This window comes from Sminthopsis crassicaudata, chromosome 6, assembly GCF_048593235.1.
Source record: "Sminthopsis crassicaudata isolate SCR6 chromosome 6, ASM4859323v1, whole genome shotgun sequence".
NCBI classification, from domain to species: Eukaryota; Metazoa; Chordata; class Mammalia; order Dasyuromorphia; family Dasyuridae; genus Sminthopsis; species Sminthopsis crassicaudata.
In genome coordinates this window covers 206,039,560-206,054,294 of record NC_133622.1, presented here as the reverse complement: position 1 = coordinate 206,054,294, position 14,735 = coordinate 206,039,560, and the positions used below count along the sequence as shown (strand labels likewise).

At 47.0% G+C, this 14,735-nt stretch overlaps 2 pseudogenes; both read left to right on the top strand.

Moving 5' to 3' along the window:
• Positions 1-1,624: 1,624 nt before the first annotated feature.
• LOC141545790 (cleavage and polyadenylation specificity factor subunit 7 pseudogene) lies at positions 1,625-5,467 on the top strand (annotated as a pseudogene).
• A 4,227-nt stretch (positions 5,468-9,694) lies between these two features.
• LOC141545746 (cleavage and polyadenylation specificity factor subunit 7 pseudogene) lies at positions 9,695-13,797 on the top strand (annotated as a pseudogene).
• Positions 13,798-14,735: the final 938 nt, after the last annotated feature.

The following is a 14,735-nucleotide window of genomic DNA, read 5'->3' as shown; positions in this document are numbered from 1 at the left end:
AAATGTCAAGGACACCCTGCTTCCCAGAGAAATGGTCCAACCGTCTTTCAGCACCATAAAAGTGAAAAGCAGTCTAACAATATCCAGAGTGTCCAATAGTTGTTAAAAAATCCGTTGATGTCAGACTCCCCCAAGAGTGCTTTGTAAAGGCCACAGGAAATCACACCCAGCAAGAATTACAATTAGCTCCTCCTGGGACATCTCTCCCTTCTGAGCACCAATGAATGGAAAGGTGAACAGCGGCTCGGGCTCCCCTCTGTTAACATGATTACCTCGCTGGCCTTTTCCTATTTGGAAAGAGCAGCTCTGACTCTCCCATCCCCTCAAACATTGCTCCCACCTCCTGCAGGTGACATGTCGCCATCTCTTCTCCTTGATGGAGGCAGAAAGAGCACCCTATCTGGGTTAGAGAAACTGGGCTCAAATCCCCCCTCGGCTCCTTGCTATAAATGTGATATTGGGCATGTTCCTTTCTTCTCTGGGTCTCTGGGGAGGCTCAAGTGGAGGGGATGATCACTATGGCCTACTCCTATTCCTTCACTTTTCCTCTAAAAACTGGTGTGGACACACACACACATCACAGTCACATGTGGCAGGAGGCAGAAGGATCTATTTCCTAGATGAGTCTTTAAGCCTGAGGAATCTTTATTCAGCACCCTGGGCAGTGGACAGAGTCTCGGACTTATTTGCCAAGGGACCAACTCTGTCCTTAACTTGATCTGTTTCCTCCTCTGAGTGTCAATTAACTCATCACAAAAATGGAAATAATAATATTACTAATACCTCTCTTACCAGGACTATTGTGAGTATACAGTGACGTCATGAATTTCAAGTGTCAGGTAACCATAAATCACTATAGAATGATGAGCTGGATCAATGGCCACAAAGTATAACAAAGAAATTAGCCATGTTATTCTGGCCAAAAAAAAAAAAAAAAAAGGAAACTTTTTTTGGGTCTAAACTAATTATTGCTTTGGTATAAGGAGTTCCTAACTATTATGCTGGGGAGGGGGGAAAAAAGAAAATAAAAAAAATTAGTCTAACTGTTCTGCAACTTAATGTCTTAGGAAGCTTCCTGGGGCACTAAGAAAAATAGAAGCTCAGTCAACATGTGGAATAAATGTAGTTGTCCCTGACTCCAAGGATGGCTCACCACCCGCCATGATATGCTTGTCTCACCATGAGGTATCTCTATGTTGGCTTTGCAGTAAATGGGTTCATTGTCCTCAATGAACTGTTACAACTCATAAGATCATAAATTTGGAATTGTAAAGGACTTCAGAGATCATTTAGGTTCAGGGCTCTTAACCTTTTTTGTTAGGATTACCAGGTGAGAACTCAGGTTGTCTGGACAGTGACAAGGTGAGAACTCAGGTTGTCTGGACAATTACAAGGTGAAAACTCAGGTTGTCTGGACAGTGACAAGGTGATAACTCAGGTTGACTGGACAGTGACAAGGTGAGAACTCAGGTTGTCTGGACAATTACAAGGTGAAAACTCAGGTTGTCTGGACAGTGACAAGGTGAAAACTCAGGTTGTCTGGACAGTGACAAGGTGATAACTCAGGTTGACTGGACAGTGACAAGGTGAGAACTCAGGTTGACTTGACAGTGACAAGGTGAGAACTCAGGTTGACTGGACAGTGACAAGGTGAGAACTCAGGTTGACTTGACAGTGACAAGGTGAGAACTCAGGTTGACTTGACAGTGACAAGGTGAGAACTCATGTTGACTGGACAGTGACAAGGTGAGAACTCAGGTTGACTTGACACTTCTCTGGCTCAGACCTTTAGTTTGGGCCTTTAAACCCAGACATCTGGCTAAGGAAAATGCCAATGAGATTTGCAAAAGAATTATATGGGGATTAGACAAAGATGCTCCTTTAGAGGAGATCATAAGATGCTGTGCTACAGTGGGAACAAATGCTTTTTACACCCGGACAATGATGAATGTGGAAAGACAGGGTCCCTCCTATCAAGGGCCTTCTAGAGAAACTCGGCGATGTTTTCAATGTGGAAAAATTGGGCATCTAAGAGCTCAGTGTAGATATGGAGATACAGTGAGAAGACAGGGTGAAAGAAGACCTAATACTCCACGTCCAAAATGTCACAAGGGCCTCCACTGGGCCTCAGAATGTAGATTGACTCAGGGAAATGAGAGGCGGGGCCCAGCTTCAGCCCCCCAGGTGGGGCATGATGGCAGCCGAGGTTACATCCAGAGAATTTTAAGGCATGATCAATCACCCAAAAGGCAATCAGATGGAAGAAAGGGATTGAAATTAGGAAAAATAGAGTTGTGTGCAGTAGAGACTACTGAGATATTCCCTGGAGAAGTGAAATCTGTTCCTGTTGAGCCTATGGATCCTTTACCTCCAGGCACAGTAAGCTTGACCATCTCACCTTCTGAGAGTGCCTACAAAACAGTGTCCATCCATACACTGATGTGGGAAACTGGAGAACGTGGAGCTAATATCCCAGTCACTAACACAGGTGGACAAGGTGTGATTTATCAACCAGGAGAAGTAGTAGCATCAGGCTTATTGTTATGTTCCCCTAATAAGCAACCTGGTGGCAGTCACCCAGATTCTGACTCCAATGAACAAAATCCAGGAATATATTGGACAGCAGCTGTGACAGCTGACCGACCTATGCTTACTATTTATATAAATGGAATACCATTTGAAGGATTGGTAGACATGGGTGCAGATCGTACAGTTCTTAGAGATGCCATTTGGCCCAGTCACTGGCCAAAGATTAAAGCAGACACCTACATGTCTGGGGTAGAAGGATCAATGTTAGGATTACCAGGTGAGAACTCAGGTTGTCTGGACAGTGACAAGGTGAGAACTCAGGTTGACTTGACACTTCTCTGGCTCAGACCTTTGGTTTGGGGCTTTAAAGGGAGTTTACACCTTAGGAATTCTAAGAGGAGCAAGCTCATTGGTTGGAGTGGTTCTTCCCAGAAGCCCTTGCATTATCCCACGCCCATTCTCTGGGAGGATAAAAGAGGACAGAACTCCAGAGAGAGGAGAAGTCTCTGAATTACATCAGGCTTGACGGGGCTCTCTGCCGGAAGGGAAATCACTTCTCTGGACAAGAGTTAACGGTCCAGACAACGGTTCTCTACAGGAAGAATCTGTCCCAGAGATTTGAGCTGACACAGCAGATCTCCTGCCAGAGAGAGACGACAGCACGTTACAATTGGTGTCCACACGTGGGGCCAGACAAGGACTTATTCTGCGCCCTTCAGAGGAGCTAGACTGGACCATCGCAATTTGGCCCCCGAACAGGGACTTTCTTCCTCGCTGCGCCCGGGTCTCCGAGCCATGTCGGAGGAAGTGGACTTCATTGATATCTACGCGGAGGAGGAGTTCAACCAGGACCCAGAGTTCAGCAATGCCGATCAGATCGACCTGAAAGATGACGACCTGTACGCTGACATGCTGGCCAATGATGTGCTGGCCGATGACGTTCTGGCCAATGATGTGCTGGCCGATAATGTGCTGGCCGATGACGTGCTGGCCAATGACGTGCTGGCCAATGATGTACTGGCCGATGACGTGCTGGCCGCCAGCTCGCAGTCTTCCGACGACCGAAGGAGCAGTACCGAGCCACCGCCTCCCACCCGCCAGGAGCAGTCTCCCAAGCCCAACAGCAAGTCGCCGGCGATCCCGAACACGAACAGTGGACTGCGGAATAAGCAGGCCCGGTCTACGTGGGCAGCTTCTCCTGGTGGACAACAGACCAACAGCTGATCCAAATCATCCATTCTGTGGGCGTCTATGATGTTGTGGACATAAAATTTGCAGAGAATCGAGCCAATGGCCAGTCCAAAGGGTATGCTGAAGTGGTGGTGGCCTCTGAGAGCTCCGTCCACAAACTGCTGGAGCTTCTGCCAGGCAAGACTCTCAACGGGGAAAAGGTGGACGTGAGGAGGGACACCCGGCAGAACCTGTCGCATTTTGAGGCGCAGGCTCGGAAACGTGAGTGCCTCCGAGTCCCAAGAAGACGAGCACCGCCGCGGGCCCACTCCCGAGATTCCAGTGATTCTGCTGACGGACGGGCCACACCCACCGAACACCTCGTGCCCCCACCCCCTCGAGTGGACAAGCGCCCCTACTTCAGCCGCCCTCCCTCAGCTCTTCCCCTGATGAGCCTGCCCCCACCACCCATCCCACCCCCGCCACCTCTCTCCTCCGGCTTCGGGGTCCCTCCTCCGCCTCCTGGTATCCATTACCAGCATCTCATGCCCCCGCCTCCCCCACAGCCTCCCCACCTGGCTGTGCCTCCCCCGGGGGCCATTCCACCCGCCCCGAACCTCAACCCCGCCTTCTTCCCCCCTCCAAATGCTGCGGTGGGGCCTCCGCCAGATGCGTACACCAAGGGCTCTGCACCCTATAACCACCTTGGCAGCCGACAACCGGGCCTCCGGCCCCCAACGGTTCGCGAAGCCGAGTTCGAGGAGATCATGAATCGGAACAGAGCAATCTCTAGCAATGCCATTTCCAAAGCTGTCTCTGCGGCCAGCGCAGGGCATTATGGTGACGCTATTGAGACGCTCCTCACAGCCATCGCCGTCATCAAACGATCCCGGTTCGCCAACGACGAACGTTGCCGTGTGTTCATCTCCTCCCTAAAGGAGTGTCTTCATGGCATCGAAGCCAAGTCCTACAGCGTGGGTGCCAGCCGGAGCTCCTCCAGGAAAAGACCCCGGTCCCGTAAGCGATCACCTAGCCGGTCCCGGGAGAGCAGCCGCAGGCACCGGGGCCTGCTCCACAAGGAGGACAGGCACGAGGATTCTTTTCAAGAAAGGAATCGGGAGCATGAGAGACACCGGGACAGAGAGCGGGACCGGGACAGAGAGCGGGACCGGGACAGAGAGCGGGACCGGGACAGAGAGCGGGACCGGGACAGAGAGCGGGACCGGGACAGAAAGCGGGGCCGGCACCACTGGAAGTAAATGTGTTATTATGGACTTGCATCGTGCTTATGTAATTTATGGAATCATGTGGAATACCTACCAAATTGATGGATTTATGTTTCAAGATCATGATTATCCTTTGTTCTAGATCAAAAGAAAGGGGGGGGATGTTAGGATTACCAGGTCAGAATTCAGGTTGTTTGGACAGTTCTCTGGCTCAGACCTTTGGTTTGGGACTTTAAACCCAGACATCTGGCTAAGGAAAATGCCAGTGAGGTTTGCAAAAGAATTATATGGGGATTAGACAAAGATACGCCTTTAGAGAAGTGAAATCTGTTCCTGTTGAGCCTAGAATTCTCACCTTGTCACTGTCCAGACAACCTGAGTTCTCACCTGGTAATCCTAACACTTTTTATGTGTCATGGAGCCCCTTTGTAAGCCTGAGAAATTGCATGATCCCTTTCTTGAAATAATTCTTGAATGAATAATATTCTTTTTAAAATAATAAAATTTTATTTTAAAAATACATGCAAAAATAGTTTTCAACATTCTCCCCTGCAAAACATTGCATTCCAATTTTTTTTCTCTCTCTCTACCTCCCTCTCCCCTAGCTAAGACAGAAAGCAATCTGATATAGATTAAATATGTACAATTGTTTTAAGCATATTTATATATTTGTCCTGTTGAGCAAGAAAAATCAGACAAAAAGAGGGGGGGGAAACACAAGAAAGAAAAAAACAAACAAATAAAAATACTTCCATCCACATTCAGTCTCCATAGTTTTCTCTCTGGATACGGATGGCATTTTCCATCCCAAGTCTGTTGGAATTGCCTTGAATCACCACATTGTTGAGAAGAGTCTATTCCATCACAGGTGTTCATCACATAATCTTATAACTGTGTACAGTGTTCTCTTGGTTCTGCTCCCTTCACTCAGCATCAGTTCATGTAAGTCTCTCCAGGCTTTTCTGAAATCAGCCTGCTCCTCATTTCTTAGCAAATAATAATATTCCATCATATTCATATCCCACAACTTATTTAATCATTCTCCAATTCATGAGCATCCACTCAATATGAAGACTATTCTTGACTCCCAATCTGATTCCCTATCCTCTGTGTCACACTGCCTCTGTGTTATCCTATGCATGTGAAGAACATTCTCTTGGATGCAGTCATGAAAGGCTGAGTCCAAATCCTGCCCCTAAAATTTAGTAGCTGTGTGACCTTGATTAAGTCATGAGCCCCCCCCCCCCGTTCCTCATCTGTCAAGTATGGCCCTATCATTCTTATCTCAGAGGGTTGAGGGTGAAATGAGATGTTCCAAAAGACTGAGACTTATGGGACACCCCTTATATAAATAAACATGGAGGTAGTCCTCTGCACAGAAGGACCTGTTTACATGGGCATTGAGAAATAAAAAGGGAGGTATTTAAAGGACCAGCAAAGCCCACATAGTCACACACAGAGTAACCCATGTGATCTGGAGCAAACCCTTAACTTTCCTGAAATTCATTTTCCTCACTAGTTAAATGAAGGAGCTAAGCTAAATGGTCTCTTTGGTCCTGTCTCACACTAAATTAGTGATCCTCTATTTGCTTCCCGTTCCTCCTAGGTATACACGGAGAGAATATTTATTCATGATGCAAAGTCTAGCTTGAACTTCTCATACTTGTCCAAATGGGACCCCTGGCTGTTTCAAGGTCTGAGTTCCTTCTCAGTCCTCCCCAGATGAAAGCCTAGACTGCCCTAAATCTGCACAGTTCTAGTGCCTCATTTTGACCAGTCATGTTCAACTCTTCTTAAACCCATTTGGGGTTTTCTTAGCAATGACACTGGAATGGTTTGCCTTTTCCTTCTCCAATTCATTTTACAAATGAGGAAACTGAAGCAAATAGAGTTAAGTGACTGGCCCAGGATCACACAACTAAGAAGTGTCTAAAGCTGAATTGGAACTCAATTTCTTCCTGACCCCAGGTCCAATGATGTATTCACCTACCCAATTAGCTGCCATAGGTTCCTATTGAGGGAATTCAGCTTCTGTATCAAAAAATTATTGTTTATAAAATTGGCTCAGATCCCAATTCCATTGGAGAATTTCTTCTCTTTCTTACAGCTTCAAATGATTGAAAAGGACAGTTCCCTCATACATAGACAAAAAATGTTAATTGAACAAAGTCAAAAGTAAAAGGTATGGCAGTACAGATCCCGAGCAGCCCACACCTGGCTGCTGTTGGGGATGTTTAAATCTCACCTCCTGGCTGCAGCCTCTCCGGTTGGAAGCTGCACTCTATTTCTGCATCCCTCAATGGACCAAACGTAGTTTCTCTTACAGGAAGGGGGAGGAGCCAAGAGTCCCATAAGCCCTCAACCCAGCATGCTTGGTCTCACAGTCACAAGGGGGAAGGGGTGAACATTGGAGGAAGAGTTAGAAAGAGCTTTTTGTCTTTACCACCGATCTGTATCACCCCCATGAGACTGTGAGCTCCATGAGAAAAGGATTGGCCTTTTCCTTCTGGGGATGCCCAGCACTTTAATGCCAGGCACATAGTAGGTATAGATGTTTATGAACTGACTCAGGAATTGCTCAGCCATCCACCCCAATTCCTGGCTGTGTTAGGCAGAAACTGGGATCTAATAAATACTTCAGCAGGCTAGTCACTGGTCAAGTCCTATCTTTTCCACAGGGGCCAGCTCCAAATGTTCTCCCCTTTTTTCCCCTTTGCCAACTCTAATTGTCTTTCTAGTAGATTAGGGGATCCCCTCTCAGAACATCCCCTTTCCGAAGAAGGAATATTTTGAGGGGGAAGCCAGAGGGATTAAAATGATCTTAGACAATTTCACTTATCTAAAAGTACCTTGAACCAGTTTGCCACTACACAAAACAGACACACACACACACACACACACACACACACACACACACATAAATTAAAAAGAAAAGCACTGAACACCCATGTCTTGTCCAAAGGCTTCCATAGCTTACTTGTTAACATTCATAAGGTGCTTTGCAAACTTTAAATAGTTTTTTTTTTTTAAATGTCAATTATCACCATCATTCCCAAGGACTAGAAAAAATCTCAGTTTTGGCCTGAAAACCTCAGGGGTCATTACATCTCCTTCTCTTCCATATTGCCCACATCTCATCACATCCTATTGATTTCTACCTCTTCAGCACCTCTTAAATCTATCCTCTCCTCATCACTTGGGACAGCACCCATCCTAATTCAGGCCTCTCAAAATCTCTTAACTGGACTATGAAAATAACCTCCTAATAGGTCTTCCTACAGAGTGTTTCCCTCAATGATCTATCCTTTATACAGTTGCCAAAATAATCTTCTTCAAGTCATAGATCTGACTGTGGTCACTTTCCTACCCAAAAATGTCCAGTGACTTAATATTCCTTTTAGGATAAAATTAAAACTGCTTAACGTGGCAGTAAAACCCTCCGTGGCTTGCCTCCAAATTACCTTTGCAGTTTTCTTTGGCACACTCCCTATTCACACACTCTATGGGCCAAATGGGCTACAAGTTATTCTCTGGTCCTCCTTTCTCCAGCCTCCATGCATTTTTACAGACTGGCCACACTCCTGTCTCTTTCCCTGTTGAAACCTTTCTCTTCTTCCAAGGTCCAATTCAGAAATTCCTTGAGTCACATTATTTAAAGTCATGTCTCCTCATAGATCCCGATCCATCAATCCATGAACATTTAATAGAATCCACCCAGTATCAGGAACTAGGGATGTAAATGTCTGCACTTCCCCTTTTCCTTTGTCACGGTTTAGTTTCTATTATTCTTCTTTGAGCATGTATGATAGCCTCCTATTAGACTGTAAGTTTCCTGAGGACAAGAACTTTGCCTTTTTCATTCTTGTACCCTAGTGGCTAGCAGTAGGCAACAAATATTTATTGAATTAAATGGAATAAACAAGTTTCTGGGCCTCAGTTTCCCCAACTATACAATGAGGGGAATAGATTCAACGGTCACTAGGAGCCCTTTCATCTCTGTCATTCTACATTTATAAGATTTGGCTCTGGGAGGAGCCCTTAATATAATAATATCAACTCACTCCTGTCTGTAGCTTCCCAATCTCAGAATCTTTTCCAAACAGGATATTGTAGTCAGTAGTTTATTCTGAATCCCCCCCCACAACAGAACTTTCTTTCTCTCTACTACTAAATATCCTCAGATAAAACAAATAAGTTGCTTCTTTTGAACACAAAAACAATGGCCTGTTGCCGGGCTGCGGAGCCCACTGATACATTTCCATTTCATTGTTTGAAGTCTGGGGAGGCTTGAGCCTCATTAACAGCTCCAGCAGTGGTTAAAAAAAAAAAAAAAAAAAAAAAAAAGGAAACTTTTTTTGGGTCTAAACTAATTATTGCTTTGTTATAAGGAGTTCCTAACTATTATGCTGGGGAGGGGGGAAAAAAGAAAATAAAAAAAATTAGTCTAACTGTTCTGCAACTTAATGTCTTAGGAAGCTTCCTGGGGCACTAAGAAAAATAGAAGCTCAGTCAACATGTGGAATAAATGTAGTTGTCCCTGACTCCAAGGATGGCTCACCACCCGCCATGATATGCTTGTCTCACCATGAGGTATCTCTATGTTGGCTTTGCAGTAAATGGGTTCATTGTCCTCAATGAACTGTTACAACTCATAAGATCATAAATTTGGAATTGTAAAGGACTTCAGAGATCATTTAGGTTCAGGGCTCTTAACCTTTTTTGTTAGGATTACCAGGTGAGAACTCAGGTTGTCTGGACAGTGACAAGGTGAGAACTCAGGTTGTCTGGACAATTACAAGGTGAAAACTCAGGTTGTCTGGACAGTGACAAGGTGATAACTCAGGTTGACTGGACAGTGACAAGGTGAGAACTCAGGTTGTCTGGACAATTACAAGGTGAAAACTCAGGTTGTCTGGACAGTGACAAGGTGAAAACTCAGGTTGTCTGGACAGTGACAAGGTGATAACTCAGGTTGACTGGACAGTGACAAGGTGAGAACTCAGGTTGACTTGACAGTGACAAGGTGAGAACTCAGGTTGACTGGACAGTGACAAGGTGAGAACTCAGGTTGACTTGACAGTGACAAGGTGAGAACTCAGGTTGACTTGACAGTGACAAGGTGAGAACTCATGTTGACTGGACAGTGACAAGGTGAGAACTCAGGTTGACTTGACACTTCTCTGGCTCAGACCTTTAGTTTGGGCCTTTAAACCCAGACATCTGGCTAAGGAAAATGCCAATGAGATTTGCAAAAGAATTATATGGGGATTAGACAAAGATGCTCCTTTAGAGGAGATCATAAGATGCTGTGCTACAGTGGGAACAAATGCTTTTTACACCCGGACAATGATGAATGTGGAAAGACAGGGTCCCTCCTATCAAGGGCCTTCTAGAGAAACTCGGCGATGTTTTCAATGTGGAAAAATTGGGCATCTAAGAGCTCAGTGTAGATATGGAGATACAGTGAGAAGACAGGGTGAAAGAAGACCTAATACTCCACGTCCAAAATGTCACAAGGGCCTCCACTGGGCCTCAGAATGTAGATTGACTCAGGGAAATGAGAGGCGGGGCCCAGCTTCAGCCCCCCAGGTGGGGCATGATGGCAGCCGAGGTTACATCCAGAGAATTTTAAGGCATGATCAATCACCCAAAAGGCAATCAGATGGAAGAAAGGGATTGAAATTAGGAAAAATAGAGTTGTGTGCAGTAGAGACTACTGAGATATTCCCTGGAGAAGTGAAATCTGTTCCTGTTGAGCCTATGGATCCTTTACCTCCAGGCACAGTAAGCTTGACCATCTCACCTTCTGAGAGTGCCTACAAAACAGTGTCCATCCATACACTGATGTGGGAAACTGGAGAACGTGGAGCTAATATCCCAGTCACTAACACAGGTGGACAAGGTGTGATTTATCAACCAGGAGAAGTAGTAGCATCAGGCTTATTGTTATGTTCCCCTAATAAGCAACCTGGTGGCAGTCACCCAGATTCTGACTCCAATGAACAAAATCCAGGAATATATTGGACAGCAGCTGTGACAGCTGACCGACCTATGCTTACTATTTATATAAATGGAATACCATTTGAAGGATTGGTAGACATGGGTGCAGATCGTACAGTTCTTAGAGATGCCATTTGGCCCAGTCACTGGCCAAAGATTAAAGCAGACACCTACATGTCTGGGGTAGAAGGATCAATGTTAGGATTACCAGGTGAGAACTCAGGTTGTCTGGACAGTGACAAGGTGAGAACTCAGGTTGACTTGACACTTCTCTGGCTCAGACCTTTGGTTTGGGGCTTTAAAGGGAGTTTACACCTTAGGAATTCTAAGAGGAGCAAGCTCATTGGTTGGAGTGGTTCTTCCCAGAAGCCCTTGCATTATCCCACGCCCATTCTCTGGGAGGATAAAAGAGGACAGAACTCCAGAGAGAGGAGAAGTCTCTGAATTACATCAGGCTTGACGGGGCTCTCTGCCGGAAGGGAAATCACTTCTCTGGACAAGAGTTAACGGTCCAGACAACGGTTCTCTACAGGAAGAATCTGTCCCAGAGATTTGAGCTGACACAGCAGATCTCCTGCCAGAGAGAGACGACAGCACGTTACAATTGGTGTCCACACGTGGGGCCAGACAAGGACTTATTCTGCGCCCTTCAGAGGAGCTAGACTGGACCATCGCAATTTGGCCCCCGAACAGGGACTTTCTTCCTCGCTGCGCCCGGGTCTCCGAGCCATGTCGGAGGAAGTGGACTTCATTGATATCTACGCGGAGGAGGAGTTCAACCAGGACCCAGAGTTCAGCAATGCCGATCAGATCGACCTGAAAGATGACGACCTGTACGCTGACATGCTGGCCAATGATGTGCTGGCCGATGACGTTCTGGCCAATGATGTGCTGGCCGATAATGTGCTGGCCGATGACGTGCTGGCCAATGACGTGCTGGCCAATGATGTACTGGCCGATGACGTGCTGGCCGCCAGCTCGCAGTCTTCCGACGACCGAAGGAGCAGTACCGAGCCACCGCCTCCCACCCGCCAGGAGCAGTCTCCCAAGCCCAACAGCAAGTCGCCGGCGATCCCGAACACGAACAGTGGACTGCGGAATAAGCAGGCCCCGGTCTACGTGGGCAGCTTCTCCTGGTGGACAACAGACCAACAGCTGATCCAAATCATCCATTCTGTGGGCGTCTATGATGTTGTGGACATAAAATTTGCAGAGAATCGAGCCAATGGCCAGTCCAAAGGGTATGCTGAAGTGGTGGTGGCCTCTGAGAGCTCCGTCCACAAACTGCTGGAGCTTCTGCCAGGCAAGACTCTCAACGGGGAAAAGGTGGACGTGAGGAGGGACACCCGGCAGAACCTGTCGCATTTTGAGGCGCAGGCTCGGAAACGTGAGTGCCTCCGAGTCCCAAGAAGACGAGCACCGCCGCGGGCCCACTCCCGAGATTCCAGTGATTCTGCTGACGGACGGGCCACACCCACCGAACACCTCGTGCCCCCACCCCCTCGAGTGGACAAGCGCCCCTACTTCAGCCGCCCTCCCTCAGCTCTTCCCCTGATGAGCCTGCCCCACCACCCATCCCACCCCCGCCACCTCTCTCCTCCGGCTTCGGGGTCCCTCCTCCGCCTCCTGGTATCCATTACCAGCATCTCATGCCCCCGCCTCCCCCACAGCCTCCCCACCTGGCTGTGCCTCCCCCGGGGGCCATTCCACCCGCCCCGAACCTCAACCCCGCCTTCTTCCCCCCTCCAAATGCTGCGGTGGGGCCTCCGCCAGATGCGTACACCAAGGGCTCTGCACCCTATAACCACCTTGGCAGCCGACAACCGGGCCTCCGGCCCCCAACGGTTCGCGAAGCCGAGTTCGAGGAGATCATGAATCGGAACAGAGCAATCTCTAGCAATGCCATTTCCAAAGCTGTCTCTGCGGCCAGCGCAGGGCATTATGGTGACGCTATTGAGACGCTCCTCACAGCCATCGCCGTCATCAAACGATCCCGGTTCGCCAACGACGAACGTTGCCGTGTGTTCATCTCCTCCCTAAAGGAGTGTCTTCATGGCATCGAAGCCAAGTCCTACAGCGTGGGTGCCAGCCGGAGCTCCTCCAGGAAAAGACCCCGGTCCCGTAAGCGATCACCTAGCCGGTCCCGGGAGAGCAGCCGCAGGCACCGGGGCCTGCTCCACAAGGAGGACAGGCACGAGGATTCTTTTCAAGAAAGGAATCGGGAGCATGAGAGACACCGGGACAGAGAGCGGGACCGGGACAGAGAGCGGGACCGGGACAGAGAGCGGGACCGGGACAGAGAGCGGGACCGGGACAGAGAGCGGGACCGGGACAGAAAGCGGGGCCGGCACCACTGGAAGTAAATGTGTTATTATGGACTTGCATCGTGCTTATGTAATTTATGGAATCATGTGGAATACCTACCAAATTGATGGATTTATGTTTCAAGATCATGATTATCCTTTGTTCTAGATCAAAAGAAAGGGGGGGGATGTTAGGATTACCAGGTCAGAATTCAGGTTGTTTGGACAGTTCTCTGGCTCAGACCTTTGGTTTGGGACTTTAAACCCAGACATCTGGCTAAGGAAAATGCCAGTGAGGTTTGCAAAAGAATTATATGGGGATTAGACAAAGATACGCCTTTAGAGAAGTGAAATCTGTTCCTGTTGAGCCTAGAATTCTCACCTTGTCACTGTCCAGACAACCTGAGTTCTCACCTGGTAATCCTAACACTTTTTATGTGTCATGGAGCCCCTTTGTAAGCCTGAGAAATTGCATGATCCCTTTCTTGAAATAATTCTTGAATGAATAATATTCTTTTTAAAATAATAAAATTTTATTTTAAAAATACATGCAAAAATAGTTTTCAACATTCTCCCCTGCAAAACATTGCATTCCAATTTTTTTTCTCTCTCTCTACCTCCCTCTCCCCTAGCTAAGACAGAAAGCAATCTGATATAGATTAAATATGTACAATTGTTTTAAGCATATTTATATATTTGTCCTGTTGAGCAAGAAAAATCAGACAAAAAGAGGGGGGGGAAACACAAGAAAGAAAAAAACAAACAAATAAAAATACTTCCATCCACATTCAGTCTCCATAGTTTTCTCTCTGGATACGGATGGCATTTTCCATCCCAAGTCTGTTGGAATTGCCTTGAATCACCACATTGTTGAGAAGAGTCTATTCCATCACAGGTGTTCATCACATAATCTTATAACTGTGTACAGTGTTCTCTTGGTTCTGCTCCCTTCACTCAGCATCAGTTCATGTAAGTCTCTCCAGGCTTTTCTGAAATCAGCCTGCTCCTCATTTCTTAGCAAATAATAATATTCCATCATATTCATATCCCACAACTTATTTAATCATTCTCCAATTCATGAGCATCCACTCAATATGAAGACTATTCTTGATCTTACAGGAAGGGGGAGGAGCCAAGAGTCCCATAAGCCCTCAACCCAGCATGCTTGGTCTCACAGTCACAAGGGGGAAGGGGTGAACATTGGAGGAAGAGTTAGAAAGAGCTTTTTGTCTTTACCACCGATCTGTATCACCCCCATGAGACTGTGAGCTCCATGAGAAAAGGATTGGCCTTTTCCTTCTGGGGATGCCCAGCACTTTAATGCCAGGCACATAGTAGGTATAGATGTTTATGAACTGACTCAGGAATTGCTCAGCCATCCACCCCAATTCCTGGCTGTGTTAGGCAGAAACTGGGATCTAATAAATACTTCAGCAGGCTAGTCACTGGTCAAGTCCTATCTTTTCCACAGGGGCCAGCTCCAAATGTTCTCCCCTTTTTTCCCCTT